The sequence below is a fragment of the Manacus candei genome, unplaced genomic scaffold (genome assembly GCF_025592945.1).
Source record: "Manacus candei isolate 608988 ecotype Guabito, Panama unplaced genomic scaffold, ASM2559294v1 h1tg000050l, whole genome shotgun sequence".
Classification (NCBI taxonomy): Eukaryota; Metazoa; Chordata; class Aves; order Passeriformes; family Pipridae; genus Manacus; species Manacus candei.
In genome coordinates this window covers 35,223,827-35,241,875 of record NW_026138098.1, presented here as the reverse complement: position 1 = coordinate 35,241,875, position 18,049 = coordinate 35,223,827, and the positions used below count along the sequence as shown (strand labels likewise).

General features: G+C 40.0%; 1 protein-coding gene and 2 long non-coding RNA genes across 3 annotated transcripts in view; 1 reads left to right on the top strand and 2 right to left on the bottom strand.

Moving 5' to 3' along the window:
* LOC127476606 (uncharacterized) overlaps positions 1-18,049 on the top strand; it is a 623,146-nt gene that overhangs the window by 552,614 nt on the left and 52,483 nt on the right. The window lies entirely within an intron of this gene.
* On the bottom strand, positions 2,839-8,147 carry LOC127476647 (uncharacterized). Its single transcript, XR_007906701.1, has 3 exons — positions 8,050-8,147; positions 6,605-6,686; positions 2,839-2,950 (listed from the first exon to the last, which is right to left on the bottom strand). It is a non-coding gene; the product is annotated as an uncharacterized LOC127476647 (long non-coding RNA).
* Positions 10,811-16,327, bottom strand: LOC127476648 (uncharacterized). The gene is made up of 3 exons (XR_007906702.1): positions 16,276-16,327; positions 14,038-14,082; positions 10,811-10,870 (listed from the first exon to the last, which is right to left on the bottom strand). It is a non-coding gene; the product is annotated as an uncharacterized LOC127476648 (long non-coding RNA).

The window sequence follows — 18,049 nt, the reverse complement described above, 5'->3', positions numbered from 1 at the left end:
GCTGCCAAAAACCAGAGAATACAACCTTGTCTCAAGGTGCACGGCAGCACAGATGAATTAAATGCGTGCCCTCAAACTGTGTCCCATTACCTACCACAGGCATTTCATCTCTCTGAAGAATTTTTGTAGGTTACAGATAATACAGCTGTTCACACCAACACAAACATTTGAGAGCAAAAGGACCTGATCCGCTATACATTTGCAACACTCTCCAACCCAAGAATAATTTGGCTTTTCTCGGTTTGTGGAATTGCATGCATTTTTAATTTTAGGGAAGAAAAAAGGAAAAAAAATAAACATAGTTCTCTAGACTACAGAAAAAAAAAAGATCTGTAGAAAAAGGAACCAGAGGCAACAAAATCTTCTGAAGTTTGTGTAGCTTCAGTCCGGACCAGATAACTTCCTTTGCTTTCAAAATTCAAATTATTTTGAAAAAGGTTAATTGTGATTCTTTCCAAACTCTCTGGGGTTTTGCTGTTGATGTCAACTGCAAGCTCCCAAGTCCTCCTCCACAAGCAATTACAAACTGCAATAATGTCTGCTCAGTCTTAGATCAGACATTATCTATATTTTCATCTTTTTAATTGAACTCTCCAATAATATCAGTTTCGTTCCTAGTTTGAATACTGTGTTCCTTACACCTGGACTACAACACAGTTTCAGAGCTGCCCCCCCCAGTCAGTTGAAAACTATTAAAAGATAAGAAAAACTAACCCGAGAAAGAAAAATAAACTAATTCCTAATATTTTTTTAAGCTATTACATTTTAATGAAGAAGCAAATGCTGTTTGCACGCTTTTCAATCATTCTCCCACATTCACACAAGAATTTTCAGAAGACTTTTGTTTCTGCTATACTTTCATTTGGAGATCTCCTTAGGTTTCTCTGCACCTAAAACCACGAGCTGCCAAGGAATTAGCTTGAGTCCCTTCATAGGGAAGCTCTTGTGCAAGAATAAACCATGAACCTCTGGACAGCCTATCATCATCACCAATTTAATCTGGCTTAAGTCACTGGTAAATCTGTCACAGGTCTCCCCAGATCCAGAGCTGTAGCTGTAAACCACTTTTAACCTTCCAGCAAAAGATATGTACACACCCATTAGGAGATTAATGCATATATTTTTTCCTCTGTACTTATTACATGAATTTAAAATGATTTAACACAGAATGTACTTTGCAATTCATTTTCTTCTTTTTCTGTGCTTTTTAAAATCCTCTGACTGTACTTATTGAAAATATCTCTTTTTAAGCTACCCCTTTGAGAAATATTCACGTCCCAAGTGTGTCTTGTGCAGGACTTTCACTGACCTTGTGATTCAGAAAATCACTTTATTTCTGTATCAAAAAAAAGCAGACTTCTTTCAAAAGACATTATCTTATGACAATGTCAGAATATCTTGAATTCCATAAAGGAATGAATAAGGAAGCCTATATAATTTATTTTAATAGGAAGCTTGAGAGAGGCTGAAATATTAATTTGTATTAAATAGAAAATATAAAACTAGCTATACACTAGAATGAACATCTTGGGAAGAAAAGCAGCAGTCTGCCTTTCAACTTCCTCTCATTCTCCCTTCTGACATTCTAAGTTCCTGGCAGATGTGGTCTTTATGATGTCTCCAGGCCTTTCCACAACACTTATGTGGATAGAGCCTTTCCCAAATCTTCATTTGCGAAGCCCAGCCACGATGATGAGTCCTGTACCAGCAGCCCTGTGACAAAATCGTCCCCACATGGCCACTCTAAGCTCACTTCTAGGTCCACTGGAAGCACTTGGAATAGCTCAAGGGCAAAGCCAAAAAATTGGCCAAAGGCAGTTAAATTAGCCAGCTTTCTGACCCAGCCTTCACACTCGGGCTACGGCTCCACAAAACCACAGACAGAGAGCACTGAAGGAGTAAGCTGGAATAAGCTGACACTGCTGACCCTGCAAAATAATTCTTCTGGACCTCAGCACCCAGGATGCACACGGGAACAACCTCAACTTGCACTTCAGTGCTTCGGCCTCTCACATCCAAAGGGTGACAGTCGTGACTGAAAACTGAAGGAAGACGTGTTCTGTGGCAGCCTGCAAGGCAGGAGCATTGTCAGCCCAGGAACTTCTGACGTAATTTCTCCCAGCAGAATAGTTCACTCGGGACACAGTGACCTCTTGGAAGAAGGATTTTTGTCTCTGCAGCCACTGCCCACACAGACTTACTGCTCCAGGGGGCCCCTGGAGGATTCCACTCCACAGAAGCTAGAGGAAGATCACGACTCAGCTCACAGTAAATCTCAACAGACAGAAGTCCATGTGATTTGTTAAAGTTCCTAGCATTCAGTTTTCAGGGTCTGTATCTTCCTACATTTTGCTGTTTAATTAAAATGTATTTGTGAACTTAAAAAAAAAAAAAATCTAGCTTCTAGAGATATTTTTGGAGTATTCAGATCACTGTAGTATTTTCTTTCAGCTGTAAACTCTTTGTTTCCTAGAAATAACAGTTGACAGGCCTAAACAGGATGCAGGCAGCAGTCACATCCCAGAACAAACAGACACAGGGGAATCAAGAAGCACTAAATGCTACTAGCCCACAAGGCATGACTTTTAAGAGATTAGCCATACATTCTTTATGTTTGCTATATTTATGCCTGTTATTTTACTGTTTTCTGTACAGCTATGTACAAAATATATCACCTAATATATATTTCTAAGAATAATACATTTATATAAATGTTTATGTTTATAAACCTATATAAATATTTTGTTTACATTTATATAAATATAAAGTAAACCAAATACAGGTAAGTACATGAATTTACATACTTTGTAATGTAGCCTTCATACAAATCAGCCATTTCATGACTACTGCAGAGGAATAAAACAGCTTCTGTTCACAGCAGCACTGAGGCAGAAGGTGGTTTCCTAAATTTCCTCAGCATCCTGTGGCATGTATGTCCACGATTTTACACCTGTGGTGTGTAAAGAAATCTGACACATATATAACTGGTATTGATTATTTCACATCTGCTTCATACCACCAACTTCAAAAAATAATATCATCTAATTCCATTTGAATTAAAATGAGCTTTTTAAATCCTTTCCTTGCTCTTAAATACTTCTGAAGTACTGTAGCAAGATTTTCCTTTCTGATTTGTTCCATGGATCTTTAAACTGCAGGACAACCCCTTTCCTGTATTGCCACCTTCTTCATGCAGAGAATGTCCATGACCACAATTGTACATTATGAGTATGTTGATGCCACATATAATTAATTATATCTCTCAAGTAGAGAAATCTAAGAGAAGTACATTGGTAGCAGCAGTAAAACAGGACTATGTCCGGGTCAGAGACTATGGAACTGTGGGGAGAAGAGAATGGTAGCCAGAAAAATGGCATTGGTTAGGAAGAAAAAAGGGAATATTAAGCCTATATTGCATCAAGTTATTCTGCTCATAACTAACAGCAATTCCTGTCTGTATTTCAAGACTTCTTTAGCAATCAGTAAAGTGTTAATTTTTGTTCTCTTCCGCACAGACACAAGCAGCCTAATTTTCAGTGAGAGGTTAACAATAAATAATTTAAAACCTCGACAGGAATGTATGAGTTTTGACTGCCTGCGTAGTCAGTTTGACAACTTGAGAAGCAGGAACAGAGCACTGGCAAGGATGAGAAATCCTGTGGTGGCTGCAAGGAATCAGAGAAAGTGTGAAAGCAGCCTCTAATGATCTAAAACCAGGGAAACATGAAACAGCCTCAGATCAGCCCATCAAATCCATTTATGCTGCACAGAAATCCGACACAAGGCTTGGCTTGCCAGGCTGGCTTTGCAAGGCCATGAGGATTCAGGGGGCAGGCTGGAATCTTGGAATCTGACATGAGGGCAGCACGCACTGGCAATGTGCCTTTCCTATTTGACAGGAGAAAATAAATGCTCAGGGCTAAATACTGCTGAATGCCTGCTCCTCCCAATAATTTTAGCACAGACTCTCTCTCAAGATCTGCCATCAGGTTCATCAACCCCTGGCAATCCTGGCACATTTTGTACCTGTTTTGAAAGGTGTTTTTCCCGGGCTGCTCGAGGAACCATCTCAAATATCAATCTCCCCTTATATCAAATTCCAGACTACAGCCATACTCAATTGAAATGCCAAGGATTTAGTCTCTTCTATCTCTCAAGGCTTTTCATGCAATTGTCTTGAGAGCTGGTGCCTTCTGCCAAGTGATTCATGTTTAGTATTGGAAATGATTTAATCCCTTTATAATAATTTATGGTTTATATATACAGGGCATCCACTGACTGACTGGCATTTCTAGCATCCCAGGAAGCATATTTTTAAAGATAGATTCAAATACTCAGAATCAACACCTTAGTGGAAAAGTAAAGACTAATCATGTCATCTACTCATATATTCTGTTTAATTGAAAAACTTGGGATTTTATTGGAAGACTTCAGCATCTTTATTGAGAAGGACAATGAGAATGGTTGCACTCTTATTTATGATTAGAACTATCCTGCTAAGTTTTTCATAACTCTTCATCCTAAACTGTGCTCCTCTGAGACAGTATATGTACAAGGATTTCAAGTTATTTTATACACATCCCATCTTTTTCTGTTTTTTATACCAAATCATTCTTAATTTGATATATCCTAAAGCAGAAGTTTTCTGTCATTTCACATAGTCTCTGGACATCATTTTCCCTCCTCCTCCATTTTCTAATACTGTTTCAATCAATTTTAAACTCAAAAAAGCAAGATGCTTTTGTGGCATGTGCAGAACCTGAATTTTTAGGGGTCTGAAAATTGATAACATCTAAGATAGTAAAATGGTCGCTCGATATGAAGCTAAGCACAGGCTTGTATTCATTACAACCAACCTTAATCAAAAGCAAAAACATTCCACTATTAACAGAAAATTAAAGACAGGCAATCAACATTGACAAACCACTGCTTAGTTTAAAAGTTAATTGAGAAGAACTTTAATGAGGGAAAAGGGAACACTCTATCTGCCTTCCAAGCCAGTCAGCCTCAAAGTACCAAAACACTGCATTAGTGTGGTGCTTTTTATTATTAGTTATCCTGGCCACAGCAACTTCATTCTATCCCTCATTGCTCTGTGCAAAATCCCAGGAAGCTGGTAAACCCTAGCAATACAGAAAAGGGCTTTCTGGGTAATGTAACAACTCCTAATTGTTTCTTGTCTAGCATAGCTCCAAGATTTTGAAACGATATTTAGAAGACAATCTCTATAGCTTCACCCAAGAGGGCAAATTTTGAAGCAAGTATCTATGTATCCCTGCATTGGTGTTATATTATAATGTGCACTTGCATACTAGATCTAATTCAATGGCAGACCTCTGGAATGCCTCACATGATTTAGAGCACGAATCATTCAAAGTCCCTGACAAAAAGAAAGGACTCCAGTAAGAATAAGGGTGGAGAGCTACTCTTGGGACAGTCATGGTGCAAATACAGGGACAAGAACAACTGGGCAGACAGCAATTCTGTAGAAAATAATCTAATCCATCATAAACTGAACATAACTCAGCCTGCTGCAGCACTGGGCCTTTGTGAGTGACTCATACTTTCTGATTTTTCAGGAGGGTGCTCAAACACTGCGTCTCAGCTGGGAGATGTAATTACCAGCAAAGAGACTGTGCCTCCCCAAACTGCCTTTGGCAGCTCCTGAATATTTAAGACCTGCTGCTGTTTTAGTGCAAGGACAAGGGGGGAAAAAAAGAGCAGCAATCTTAAGCTCATCTATTTGCTTTTGGCCCATTTCAGTTCAAGTCATTCACCAGGTGAGATGTGATCAAGCAATTTTCTAAAAGCTTCTTGACTCCCAACTGTTTGGCTACTTTTGAAGGCAGCTCCTACTGCAGAGTCAAACATGAAACATGTGATTTGGAATTCTCCAGGTTGACTTTGCCTTTGAGTGGTGTAGGAGTTTTCACACAGGCTGTAACTGCTCAGAAATGGGCAGGTTTAGCAACCTCTGCTTGGGAAGATTTCAAGCATGGTCTGTCCCCCTTTCAAACCTGTCTGACATCAGGCATGACAATTTAATGCAATCCAACAGCTAGGCCAGTCCACACACACTCAAGTGTATCTCAGCATGTGCTACAACTGGTTTGAAGTAGTACTAAATATTTTTCTAGACTAACTGCCTTTTTCAAGCCATGTTCCTTTTTTGATACATTTCTGTGTGCTATCACTGGTCCTAAAAAGGACAAAACCGTAGAAACAGTACTTTGAAATTGTAAACCTCGGGAGGAGGTTTCTGAAATGAACATTACATTTTTGTCCCTAAAGCAGTTTCATCCCAGCCAATAATGAAGACCCAAAAATTTCTATGATTCCATAGTTTGACACAGAGGTTCTGTGCCTGAGCCATAAAAGACTTCTCTGAGAGAGCCTCACCACGAAGATTAGCAGTTCCTAGATATGTCAAGGTCATAGGTACTAATTTATGACATCAGTACATTTGTAGTTAGGACTGCAACAGATGCCTTACTCCTATTTTGATTCCCTGTGATGCACATAAGGAATCATTACTGTTCCAGCACCTGGCATCCACAGATCCACACACATCCCCCACAGTAAACTCTGTGAGCCTTGTACTCACTCTGCACAGCTGAACGTCCAGGCTTTGGCTCTGCAAATTGCTTAGGCTCCAATCTGGGATGCCAAGAGACCTCAAATGGTTCCTTATTCACCCAGATATGGATAATGAGCGCTTCAGTGAACTGATTAAAGGAGACATTAAAATTAATATTTACATTTACTGTTAGAATTTCCAGGTTCGTTCTTTTAAAAACTGCATTTACAGTACACAACATTAATAAACAGAGAACTGGATATATCACACTGGGGATGTATCACACACAGCTTTACATATTCTCACCCATTTTTCTGGGAATTCAGAGTACCCCTTTTTCTGAAGGTGTCAGGAGTGAAATAAAACTATTTGCAAAGGCAGAAGACATAAAATAGACATAATATACAGAAATAAAACAACAGCAAAATAGGTGTGCCAGAATACTTCTGCTTTAGCAAACACTCCAAGCTCCATCTGCCTTGTAGTGATACAAATGGCCCTTTACAGAACCATGTACTGGACAGGCAGTAAAACATTCTGAGTGGGGCTGAAAGTAAAAGGGCTCTAAGGCAAAGAGGAGTTGTGGTATGGCATAATGGCACATCATTTCTGTGATCAAAAAACACCCACTTTGAAATGTAGACTTTAAATTGGACCTGTCCCAACATCATTCATGGGAAACTAACAGTTACAGATTCTGAATTTGTAGCTTTTCATAATGTGGATTTTTTTCCTACCGTTTGTATTTTCTTGGTTAGCTTTAATTAACTTTTTTCTATGCTCATAAACTTGGAGAGGATTTGCTCTAAGCTCTTACATCTCTAGCCTGTATTAAGATATTTTAAGCTTTAAACCTCCAGTATATTTAATGGGTTTAGACAATTTAAGGAAGGAAAAAGTGATGGCAAAATGCACCCAAGCTGAACATTTTTGCATGAACTTTCTATTTGACACAACTTAAAATTTATTCTAGGATGGCCTTAAAACTTCTGAATGGGCCCAACCAAAACAAAAATGTACTTTATATCCCATGAAATAAAATGTGGCAAGCTGGGAAAGAAAAAGATGGGGGCACAGGGGACGGAACAGAAAGAGCTAATGCAAACTGAAGCATAAAAAGACTGTAGTAAACAGTACCTAAAAGGGCTGCTTCAGGGAAGCAGCTTTTTGAGTCCATTAGATTAAGAGGTTGGGCTTTCAAAAATGCTGGGAAAAACGGAATATTATAAAGAAAGCAAATCTCTAATGAAAGGTAATAGTTATGGGTGAGTGTTTGAAAAGAAGCACAGTCATTTACAAAAAGAGATCCTTCTTCTGGTACATGGTGGACCTGACTCTAAAATGCCTATCTGTATTATTCATAATTCAAAATATTTGCTTTATCTACAGTGACAGAGCAATTCTCTTCCATTTGCTAATACACAGAGCATTAATACTGTACCCTTAAGCATTATGTCCTCCCCATGAAATACCAGTCTTACCAGAACATGACAGGAGATTCCTGCAGATAATTTTTCCTTTTAATCTCGCCATTCAGGGGGACAGAAAATATGGTCCCTACTGTTTTTCCTTTCTGCTCTTCTCCTCATTTTTACCCCCACAGAGATCCTCAGTTAGATGGAGAAACCTGACTGCTTTTGGTACCAGCAGAATCGATGGCATGACAGACACAACTCTGTCCTGCCCACACGAGATGGGAAGAAAATTCTTATTTTGAAGGTCAAGTAAATACAGATTGTGGAATCCCACTCACCCTCCAGGCACTAGTTCAGGCTCTTTCCCTCCTTTTGAGGAAGCATTGCTCTCCCCTGTAAGCACACTAAGGCTTGACTCTCTTTCTCTTACTTGGATAATAAATATAGTTGAAGGAGCACAAGCAATGCTGGAAAGGAATGTGATCTTCACCATTCCTGCTGCCTGAAGCAACCACAGACACAATTCCTGTCTTTCATCCAGGCATCCATCATTTAGAAAGGAGCTATCAGCTGGGTTTGTGCTCAGCCATCTGAAGCACCATGAGTCAGCTGAACTCTATGACCTTAGAGGTCTCTTCCAACCTAAATAAATCTAGGGAAAAAATGTGCACAAAACATCCTCCTGACTTTAATTTTTAGTATTTATCAGGACCAAGCTCACAAAAGTGCTGTGTTATACAAATCATCATGTCTGACTTGAACTGTCACTTTTCTAAAAAGAGAGTTACACAAGTGCTATCTTATTTTTCTAATATTTCTGGGAATTGTGTGATCAGTGGGAATCTTTCACTCACGTCTCTGGTTGGGTCTCTATTGTGCAGAGTAGAAGGGAGCATAAGGAACCCCCACTTTTATGGCCTGCCAGTCCTGACTATTTCTCACAGTGACTTTAAACTACTTCAGCATTCCCTTCCTTTCTTTTGAAAAGAGGTAGAGACGATGTCATTCTGGTCCTGTTTCAAGCAAATTTTCGAATGGGTCCTGAAAGCTTGATAGTATGAAAGCAATATAATTCACCCTCTGGATATACAGTTAGAGCTTTCAATCAGAAAGATTTGAAAGCTGTAATGTTGTTTCTGTATTCTCATTTTAAGATCTCATTTAGCAGACCTATATAATTTTGCTCTGAGGGACCTCTGGGCTAACTCAGCAAGCAAGGAAAAACTTTGTCACTGGCCTTCTATGCTGCCAGATAAAGTTCCTAAATCTGGAAATATAAGCCAGTTGTAAGAACATATAATTTCCTTTGTTGAGTATACACACCAAAGAGACTGCTAAAAGGACACAACAAGGAGAACCAAAGGAAAATTGGAGGTAGATGTGGCACCTTCTACACTGACTGTTGTTCTGGCCCATCCACAGCCTCATCAAAGTATTCCTTTTCCCCAGTGAGCTCGTGGTGATTAAAGTTTGGACCAGATAATCCCTCAGGTTCCCTTCCAACCTGGGCTGTGTTTCTGTGACCTGGAGACACTCAGTATGTGGTTGGGTACTCTGGTGTAGTTGGAAAAGAGAAGGTCATTCTCATTCTGAGATTGTTGCTCTCCTACAGGTCCTCACCTGCACAGCAGAGTTTGCTCAAAGGTCTTCTAAGACACTTCAGGTGGCCTGTCACCACTCTCAGGAGCAGTGTTAGCTTTGCTTTCAAAGGTATCTGCAGAGGCACCTATAATCAAATATCCAGCCAAAATAAAGAAACTATGTGTAAAATTAGAACATTTGCATTGCAGTCTGGACATTTTAATAGTCCTTTTTTATGCATGAGGCACTCTTGCCAATTCCACACAGTTCAAAAATCCTAGGCAACTGCTGCAGTGCTTATTTACCATATCTGATTTTATCTGCTTCTATACTGAACCAACAGCAATTCCTGACACCTCTGTAGCTGATATCTTCAAATTCACATTGCACAGAGCTCTCCATCACCCAGTAATATTTGTGCTACCTCATTCACATGTTACCTGTGGGGCCAGATGCCTCAGGCACTGTTGTCAGTGACTGGGCACACAGTGCCTTTTGTGTCTCCTGAATGAAGCCTCACAACAGCTGGGCTTCAGAACCACAGAAAAGCAACTGCTGCTGAAAGAGAGGTGGTTTGTGTGAGCAGTACCTGCACTGCAGCTTTGCAAACAGGTTGGGCTGTGAGGCCCTGTAGCTCCTACTGCTCTCCTTCCACGTCAGCATCCTGTCCTCAGGACTCCAGTTTCCAGAGGCCCTCAGAAAAGCCATTTTCACACCTTATCTCCATTGGAGAAGTCCCTATGTTCTTAGGATGGGAGTTTTCTCACATATATAGGATAATAGAATCATAGAATATCCTGAGCTGGAAAGGATCCACAAGGATTATCGAGTACAGTTCCTGGCCCTGCACAGGACACCCCAAAAATTCCACCTGAGAGTGTTGTCCAAATGCTCCTTGAGCTCTGTCAGGCTTGGTGCTGTGACCACTGACCTGGGGAGCCTGTTCAGTGCCCAGCCACCCTGTAGGGGAGGAACTTTTTCTAATATCCAACCTAACCCCCCCTGGACCCAGCTTCATGCTGTTCCCTCGGTCCTGTCCCTGCTCACAGAGAGATCAGTGCCCAATATCATTTGCTATCCCTTGTTATACTGAACACAGACTAATATGAGCAAATATCACCAGCTAAAACAAGAGTTGTGAGGCTGTAGCCAAGTTAAGAACACCTCTGTAGTGTTCAATGCAAAATACCAAGCACAAACCAAGACAGTTGGAAATAGGAAGGACAAGGAAGCTGACCAGTTTGTCTCATGTTCTCTGGAGGCAAACAGAAGGAAAAATAATCCTAAACTACTGTACCTAGAGGACAATTCAAATGGAAAAAAAAAATGTAGCTGAGAAAGAAATTCAGTTTTCTGCACTGGAAATACTGTGCTATTAGAGAAGCTGACAACCTATCAAGACCAGAGCTTGCTGATACCAGCAGAGAGAAGAAAGGTATGCAATAGAAATAGCAGAGGTCCACAGAAGGGTAACAAAACCCTCAAAGATATTTAGAGCCTTTCCACATGTGTGCACCTGTTTAATTTTGAAATTTTTAATTTCAATAGTGAGTTAGCAAAATTGATTAGCTGTTCTTATCCTTCAAACAAAAGCACTAGTGTGACTGGGGAAATTAAGATGTAACACCACATCCAGCTTGTAAAAAAAAAAATCTTCTTTATAGAGTTGCATGATTCAGTTGTGAAATTCTACACCACAAGTTACAAATGAGATTTAAAGCACGGCAGAACTTTAAAACACTAAGGTATTTCCTTATTATGCCACTATAAATAAAAATAACCATGAAGAACATTAAAAAATAGATCAACAAGGCATATAGGCTAAGAAAAATTACAGCAAAATTCACATCATTGCATAACTCAAATGTTATTTATTTTTTAATATATTTGAAACATCTGACACTTGACTACTGGCACAGAGAGGATCCTTGACTACAGTGACTGATGTTGATGCCAGTTACTGTGCATTCCAATTTTTTTTTTACTATTTTATGGGAGTCATAGAAACACCTTACTCATTCCTTTTTTAGATATAGAGCTGTCATGCACTGGTCCAAAGAGTTTAAAATGACAGAGAAGTGGCAAAACAACCAAAAAAAAGGGAAGAAATTCTCTGCCCTGAAGAAAGATTAATGAGTTATGCAGTGCAGCCTTGCCTTGGAACTAGTCAAAAATCTATGTTGAGAGTAGATTTTCCTTGACACACTAAATAACCCATTTCATTTTTGGTAAACCACAGTCACAAAGGGATAATATTCAGTGAATAAACATGGAGTAAAATGGTATCTATCCAGCTGGCTGGGAGACTATTGCACCCAGTGACAGACAGACAGAGCACCTGAGCTGTGGCTGGACAGAAATACTCGCTTTCCTGTGAAAGGCTGGCTGCTTTCACCTTCACAAGCTTAATTAACCAGCGTGCTGGCACACTCTGTCTTGGAGAAACATCTGAAGTACATGTTCATAGAAAAATAGATTACCAGAAGTCACATTCAGAAAGTAATGAGATTGCTTCTAAGAAACAAATGTGTGAATTATAAAGTGGGACTAACAGAAATTTTAGCTTTTATTTTATCGTTCTTTTGGTGTGTGCAGAGAAGGCAAAAAGCCTCAAGCCCTGTTGCATATGTCTCCCCACAGACTTGCAGGACACATTGGGCTAGAAAGTCTCCTCTGGAAAGCTCAGATGAAAATTCACAGCTGTCCAAGCATTTGTTCATTGGGGAGAACTTTAAACAAGAAAATTGCAACTGTCCAGATAATCTTCATTTGTCAATGCTCTTCTCCTCAGAGATCAAACAATCCCAAGATTTTACAGGAGTAAGTAGCAGATAATTAATGTACTTGCTTACCAAACACCTCAACTTTATACAGAAAGGGAGAACAGCTACTGCCACATTCCCCATGCACACCACCAGCTGTCAAGTGCTAGCTGTGGGCTAACATGGCTTTCAAAACTTTATTATCCAGTGCTGCTAATTATCCCTAATGGGCCTAGGCAATATAAAGTTTTTTGATTGTTTTTATTTGGACATTACTTCTTTTGAACAGATTTTAAGCCGTGGGCAATACTGTTCCTCTGTTGCTGTGTCTTTCTGCTGAGTTCCCACTGGTCCAGTTCTGTTGTTAGGAAAGCAAAGCAAACCCACAAGGATCACTGGCTGGACCATCTCATACAGCAAAACACACTCTGCATTTCCTAACAGGAAGTGTATCCAATTACCTCTGGGTTGTCTGTATCACTGTCTGCCAACAAATAGTTTTATTCTGCTCAGCTTGCCTTTGGGAAACAACTTACAGAGAGCTGTTCACTGAAATTTTGTTGCCAGACATCAGCATTTATTTCCTCCAGCATTTAGTAATAGTTACTTGACTCCACCTGGTTTTTGTTTTGTTCTTTCTTCTGCTTCTTGCAACACCCTGGCTTTGGTGGGATCCCATAGAGTTTCCATTACAAAGCTAGGGATAGAGAACAGGATGGCCAGACCCCTCACAGGTAGCTGTACACAGAGCATGAGAGCAGCCCCTTACAGTAGGGCTCCTGTGTAAGGAGTGACTCTCCTGGGACCCCCCAGCACTGCAGAAACTTCCACATACTTCTGAACATGGTGAACACAAATGCTGCCCCTCTGCTTTTTTGCCTGATCCTACCTCTTCTCCTCTCTGTTCCTGTTCTTTGCTCCCCACACAAGTTCTTCAGAAGGTAATACCTCCTCTGTCAACAAGGGACTTGATCCTTGAGTCAAAATGTCACGTATTCCAAAAGGGAATTATCATAGAATAGCAGATGGGTTTGGGTTGGAAAGGACCTTAATGCCCATCTCATTCCAAACCCCTATCATGGGCAGAAACACCTTCCACTAACCCAGGCTGCTCCAAGCCCTGTCCAACCTGGCCTTGGACACTTCCTTACTGCCAAGTTATGAGAGAGCTAATGAAGTTCAAGACCAATTCAATACAAAATGAATTAAGGTTTTGAAACTTAGACAAAGAAGGGTTTCCCAAACAGAAATGATAAAGTCACTACTTGTGGTTCTTTATGGTTCTGACCCCCTTACCTCAAAGGAGTACAGCAGAGTTGGAAAAACATGGAGAGGGTGACTAGAATGATCAGAGATAAGAAAACTGTTCCTGGCCATGGAACGATTTGATTAGTATCCTTCTGCCAGGGAACAAGAAACTGAAGTGGGAAATGATAGATGTCTCTAAAATCACGTTGGGCACAGCAAATAGTGCTCACTGATCACCTTCTCTTCTTTCTTGTGATTTGGAGGATATTAAGAGTATGACAGTAGATGCCATTCCTGATTATGTTGTCTGAAAAACTCCAGCAGGATGAGTTAGTGAATGGAAGATCATCACTCCAATTTTAAATCAATGAGATCTATACAGTTAACTCCCTGTATCCCTTAATGCAAATTATCCCACAGAACATAGTAATCTTTAGGAACAGCCATTCCTTACCTCTGGTGTCACCTGGCAACAACCAGACAATGGCACCTGGTTCTTCTAACAGGCATTTAACCCAAGGAGAAAGAAAATAAGCAGAAGATGTAAATAAATTAAATTCCTGGGAACTTACCTTTATTTTTCAGACTGTAATCCAAATTTTTAAATTCTTAAATCTGAACAGCTTGATGGTAGATTACATGCCTCCAATATGGTAATCAGAATTGTCCCAAAGTTCAACTCTCAAACAATTTTTATATATAAAGCACCAAAAGTCTAGCCAATTGTAGGAGGAGGAAAGTGGCAGTCTCAGCAATACTGGAGTACTTTAACCACCTGGCACAGCCAGCCTTTGACACCAGATCTCCTTGCAGAAGCCAAGCTACTCCCAGCAGCACAACCTCCAAAGGACTTCTCATTGACTATTCCATCTCATACACCAAGATGTAAAAACACTGAAGAGCCAGGAGAAAAGTTCGGTTAAATATTCTTTCATCAAAGGACTAATCTGCTGAAAGTAAAGCTTCCTGCAGGATTTGGGATATTTGGGATATACAGCTTGCTCCAAAAGGAGAGAAAGCTACAGGAAAATTTCTGAAAATGCTACACTACGTGCCACAGAAGTGCCTCTATAGCAAAATCAGAGCATTCAACCTGAACTTCTTCATGTATGGGCCTGACAGATCAAATTCACTATCTTTTGTTGTCCAACCCTGGATGCAGTGAGGAAAGCAAACCACAAACACAACAGGTTATGTCTCCTCAAACGGCAAACTGAGGCCCTAGAACATGGAAAAAGTCCTCTGTGGTGCAGAAGGTGAAGGAAAATTAAGGATCTCAACTGGATGTCTCTGATCTCTTCCCATCTACTTTAAGACCTGCTTAGAAACAGAGTTTTACTGCACTTTAAGCTTTAAAGGTCGACTTCTCACATAACCTCAGCTTAAGGCGTGGAGTGTTTTAGCTCAGCTTTGAGCTGGGTGAAGGAATGTCATTTCAGTTTCTTAACACCTAAAGTGCCCCATTATCAGATTAAATGCAAAATATAAACAGCAGCACTCTGTTGTGTGATGACTTGACTTACACTTTGTGAAAATTCAGAGAGGCAGAGATCAAATGAATGTGCAGGGATATATTAGAAAAGAAAGAACAGAGACAAAATAATTTGTGATCCCCATTTTCTGTACTTAGCATCTTGCAATAGTAACTGGACTTTTAAACTCAAAATCATGATGTGAAGAAGGGTGTAACAGCTATTTGAAGGGAGTGCTTCCAAAGACATAAAAGTTATAATAAAGGTTATACAGACAAATTGAAACTTTTAAGGAGAATAAAGTAAGTAATGGAGAATACTTTAACATAGCTGAACAACTTCACTACAACTACACCAGCATTCTGCTACTGAGCAACTTCACCATTCACTAGAACATCCAATTAAAGCTAACTTAAGTGAAAATACTAATACACCTTTGGAGGGGGGGGGACCCAAAGCCCCCCATAAATCCAATGTCCTATTTCTTACATGACAAAGGTTTCCAGGATGAAATGCCAGCTAAATTCTAAAGGACATCTTTCCCAAATAGTATCTTACAGCAGGCAAAGCTTGCAGCTCGAGCCTTTTAAGACGACCATTCAGCAAAGCTTTACAAATGCCATTTCATATCCAAGACAGGAAACCCACTTTTGAGTGTTCTGGCCATCTGAAAAGAAAAAGAAAAAGAAAAAGAAAAAGAAAAAGAAAAAGAAAAAGAAAAAGAAAAAGAAAAAGAAAAAGAAAAAGAAAAAGAAAAAGAAAAAGAAAAAGAAAAAGAAAAAGAAAAAGAAAAAGAAAAAGAAAAAGAAAAAGAAAAAGAAAAAGAAAAAGAAAAAGAAAAAGAAAAAGAAAAAGAAAAAGAAAAAGAAAAGCCAAGTCCACTGCCTGAAATGTCTTGAAACAGCTTTGTAACAGGCAGATAACTACTGCACTGTGTTTTAGGAGGGCTCCCAAAATTCACTATGTCACAAGCAATTTTGAGTTATCTTCTGTTGGAATAGTAACAAGCAAACAGTAATTGCTGTTATTAGCCAAGAGTTCCAGGAGGATGTTGGTGACCAGGAGTGCAAGGTATGAAGGTATGAAGGATACCACACCAGGGCCCATGGGACTCACATGCTCTCCCAGTGTCTCCCTTCATTAATCCATCCTTAGCAGTCCATCCTCTGTCCCTAACAAGGAGGTGTGCTCCAGCTCCTGGGGGTTGGGCAACTACTCACTCAGTGAGCTGACCAGAGCCAGCTTCAGTTGATCTCTTCCTCCCAAACTCCCCCTCCAGCTCCGTTTATCAGGGCTCTCTCTCCAATCTTCTTAAGATGTACTCAGGCTCTTACATCCGGGGAGAGATCTTAGATCTTAAGGATGAACTTCTTATTTCTCTACCATGCCTCAAATGATGGGTTCAGAGCAAGTCCTGTTGCTTCCCTTAGTTTTGTGAGCCTCCTGCTTTTGATGATATATGTGTAAACACACAGACTGGTGTATAAACAGCCCCACATTTGCTCCTTGCTCTCCATACCGAGTCATTCCAGACTTTCTTAGGTACCAGGCAGCTGCACAAAGCACAGGGATTAAAAAGCTCCAGTGGTAATGGTGGAATCTTCAGAAAAGAAACAAGGATAAACTATCCATGCATAAGAAAGGTGTGCAGGATTCTTTTCTGGACAAACTATGTACGTAAATATTCACCTATTTGTATGCTTGGTAGCAAAATGTGTGTTCAATAATACATAGACTGGTTCCAAAATAGTCAACAAACGGGCTCCTGAAAATTACAAAGACTGAGCAAATAAAGAGGATGTATGTTCTTGAAACGTATCACCATAGCTGCAGTTAAACTATCTCAGCTGGAGGGAAACTTCCACAGTAATCTCTCTTTTAAGACATTACCACTGATGAAGGAAACAGAAACAGTAACAATCTTAATTCTCTGCAGTGTATGACTCTAGATGGATTACCACGAAGAGTTAAATATTTTTTGTTGGTTCTAAGTCTCATATATAAATTCCTGTCACAGAAAAGAGCACAAGCTGAGAGGACATAAAGAGATAACCAGTCCCCATCAAATATTGTGCTTATTTGTTGTAGCATTTAGATTATGATAACTTTTTTGTTGCTGTAGCACTACTGGATTGTTTTCTGATTCTAGCTTGCAACAGGCACCTACCTGAGCGCTGACTTTTAACAACAGGCTATTGAATCACCACAGGAATGAAATAAAAAAAAAAAAAATCTTATCTAAAGCTGGCATGAAATTAAACCACTCACTGTAAAGCTGCTGTGACATTAGAATTCGTGTTGTAAAGATCTGTTCACCACCAATTTCAGCTGCAGTGAACAAGACCCTCCAGGCTTACGCATACAAAGTAGTTGTCGTGTCACTTGTTAAGGTTGTTGTATGAGGCTCATGAGGAAGAACTGAAACTCGTGTTTTGCCAGCTTTAAGCTGGAAGCCGAGGCTAATGTTCGTTTTTCCCCACACACAGCTAAAAAAGCACATTCAGAACAGGCTAATGAAACAACCTGGTGATGTGAGAGCTGTTCCCCCCACTGCCTGCTGTGCCAAAGGGTGGTAAAGAAGAGCACAGGCAGGATGCAACATGGTGAGTAGGACAGCAGGTACAGTGCCTCAACACCAAATGCATGAAAAAGAACAATTAAAAGGGACTGTTGTAATGTTCTGGGGGTTGTTTCAGGCAAGCAGATTGGATTACTCTTCCAAGATAATACATGGGCTCTCTAAGCCCATGGGAGCCTGGGGGAACAGAACTTTGCTCCTAGAAAACAGCAATAATGGAAGAAACCAAATAATTCCAGGGTTATTTTTGCTGACTGTACTGACCACCTCACTGTAAAATACTTTGGGAACTACAGAACCAGCAGGAGGCCTGAAGTGTACACATTTCTTTTTTTCTAACCAGTCAGGGATGATATGGAAGAAGCCAGTATTATTATCTGGCTCCTCTCTTCTAGAACTGTTTACCTGTTGGCTTC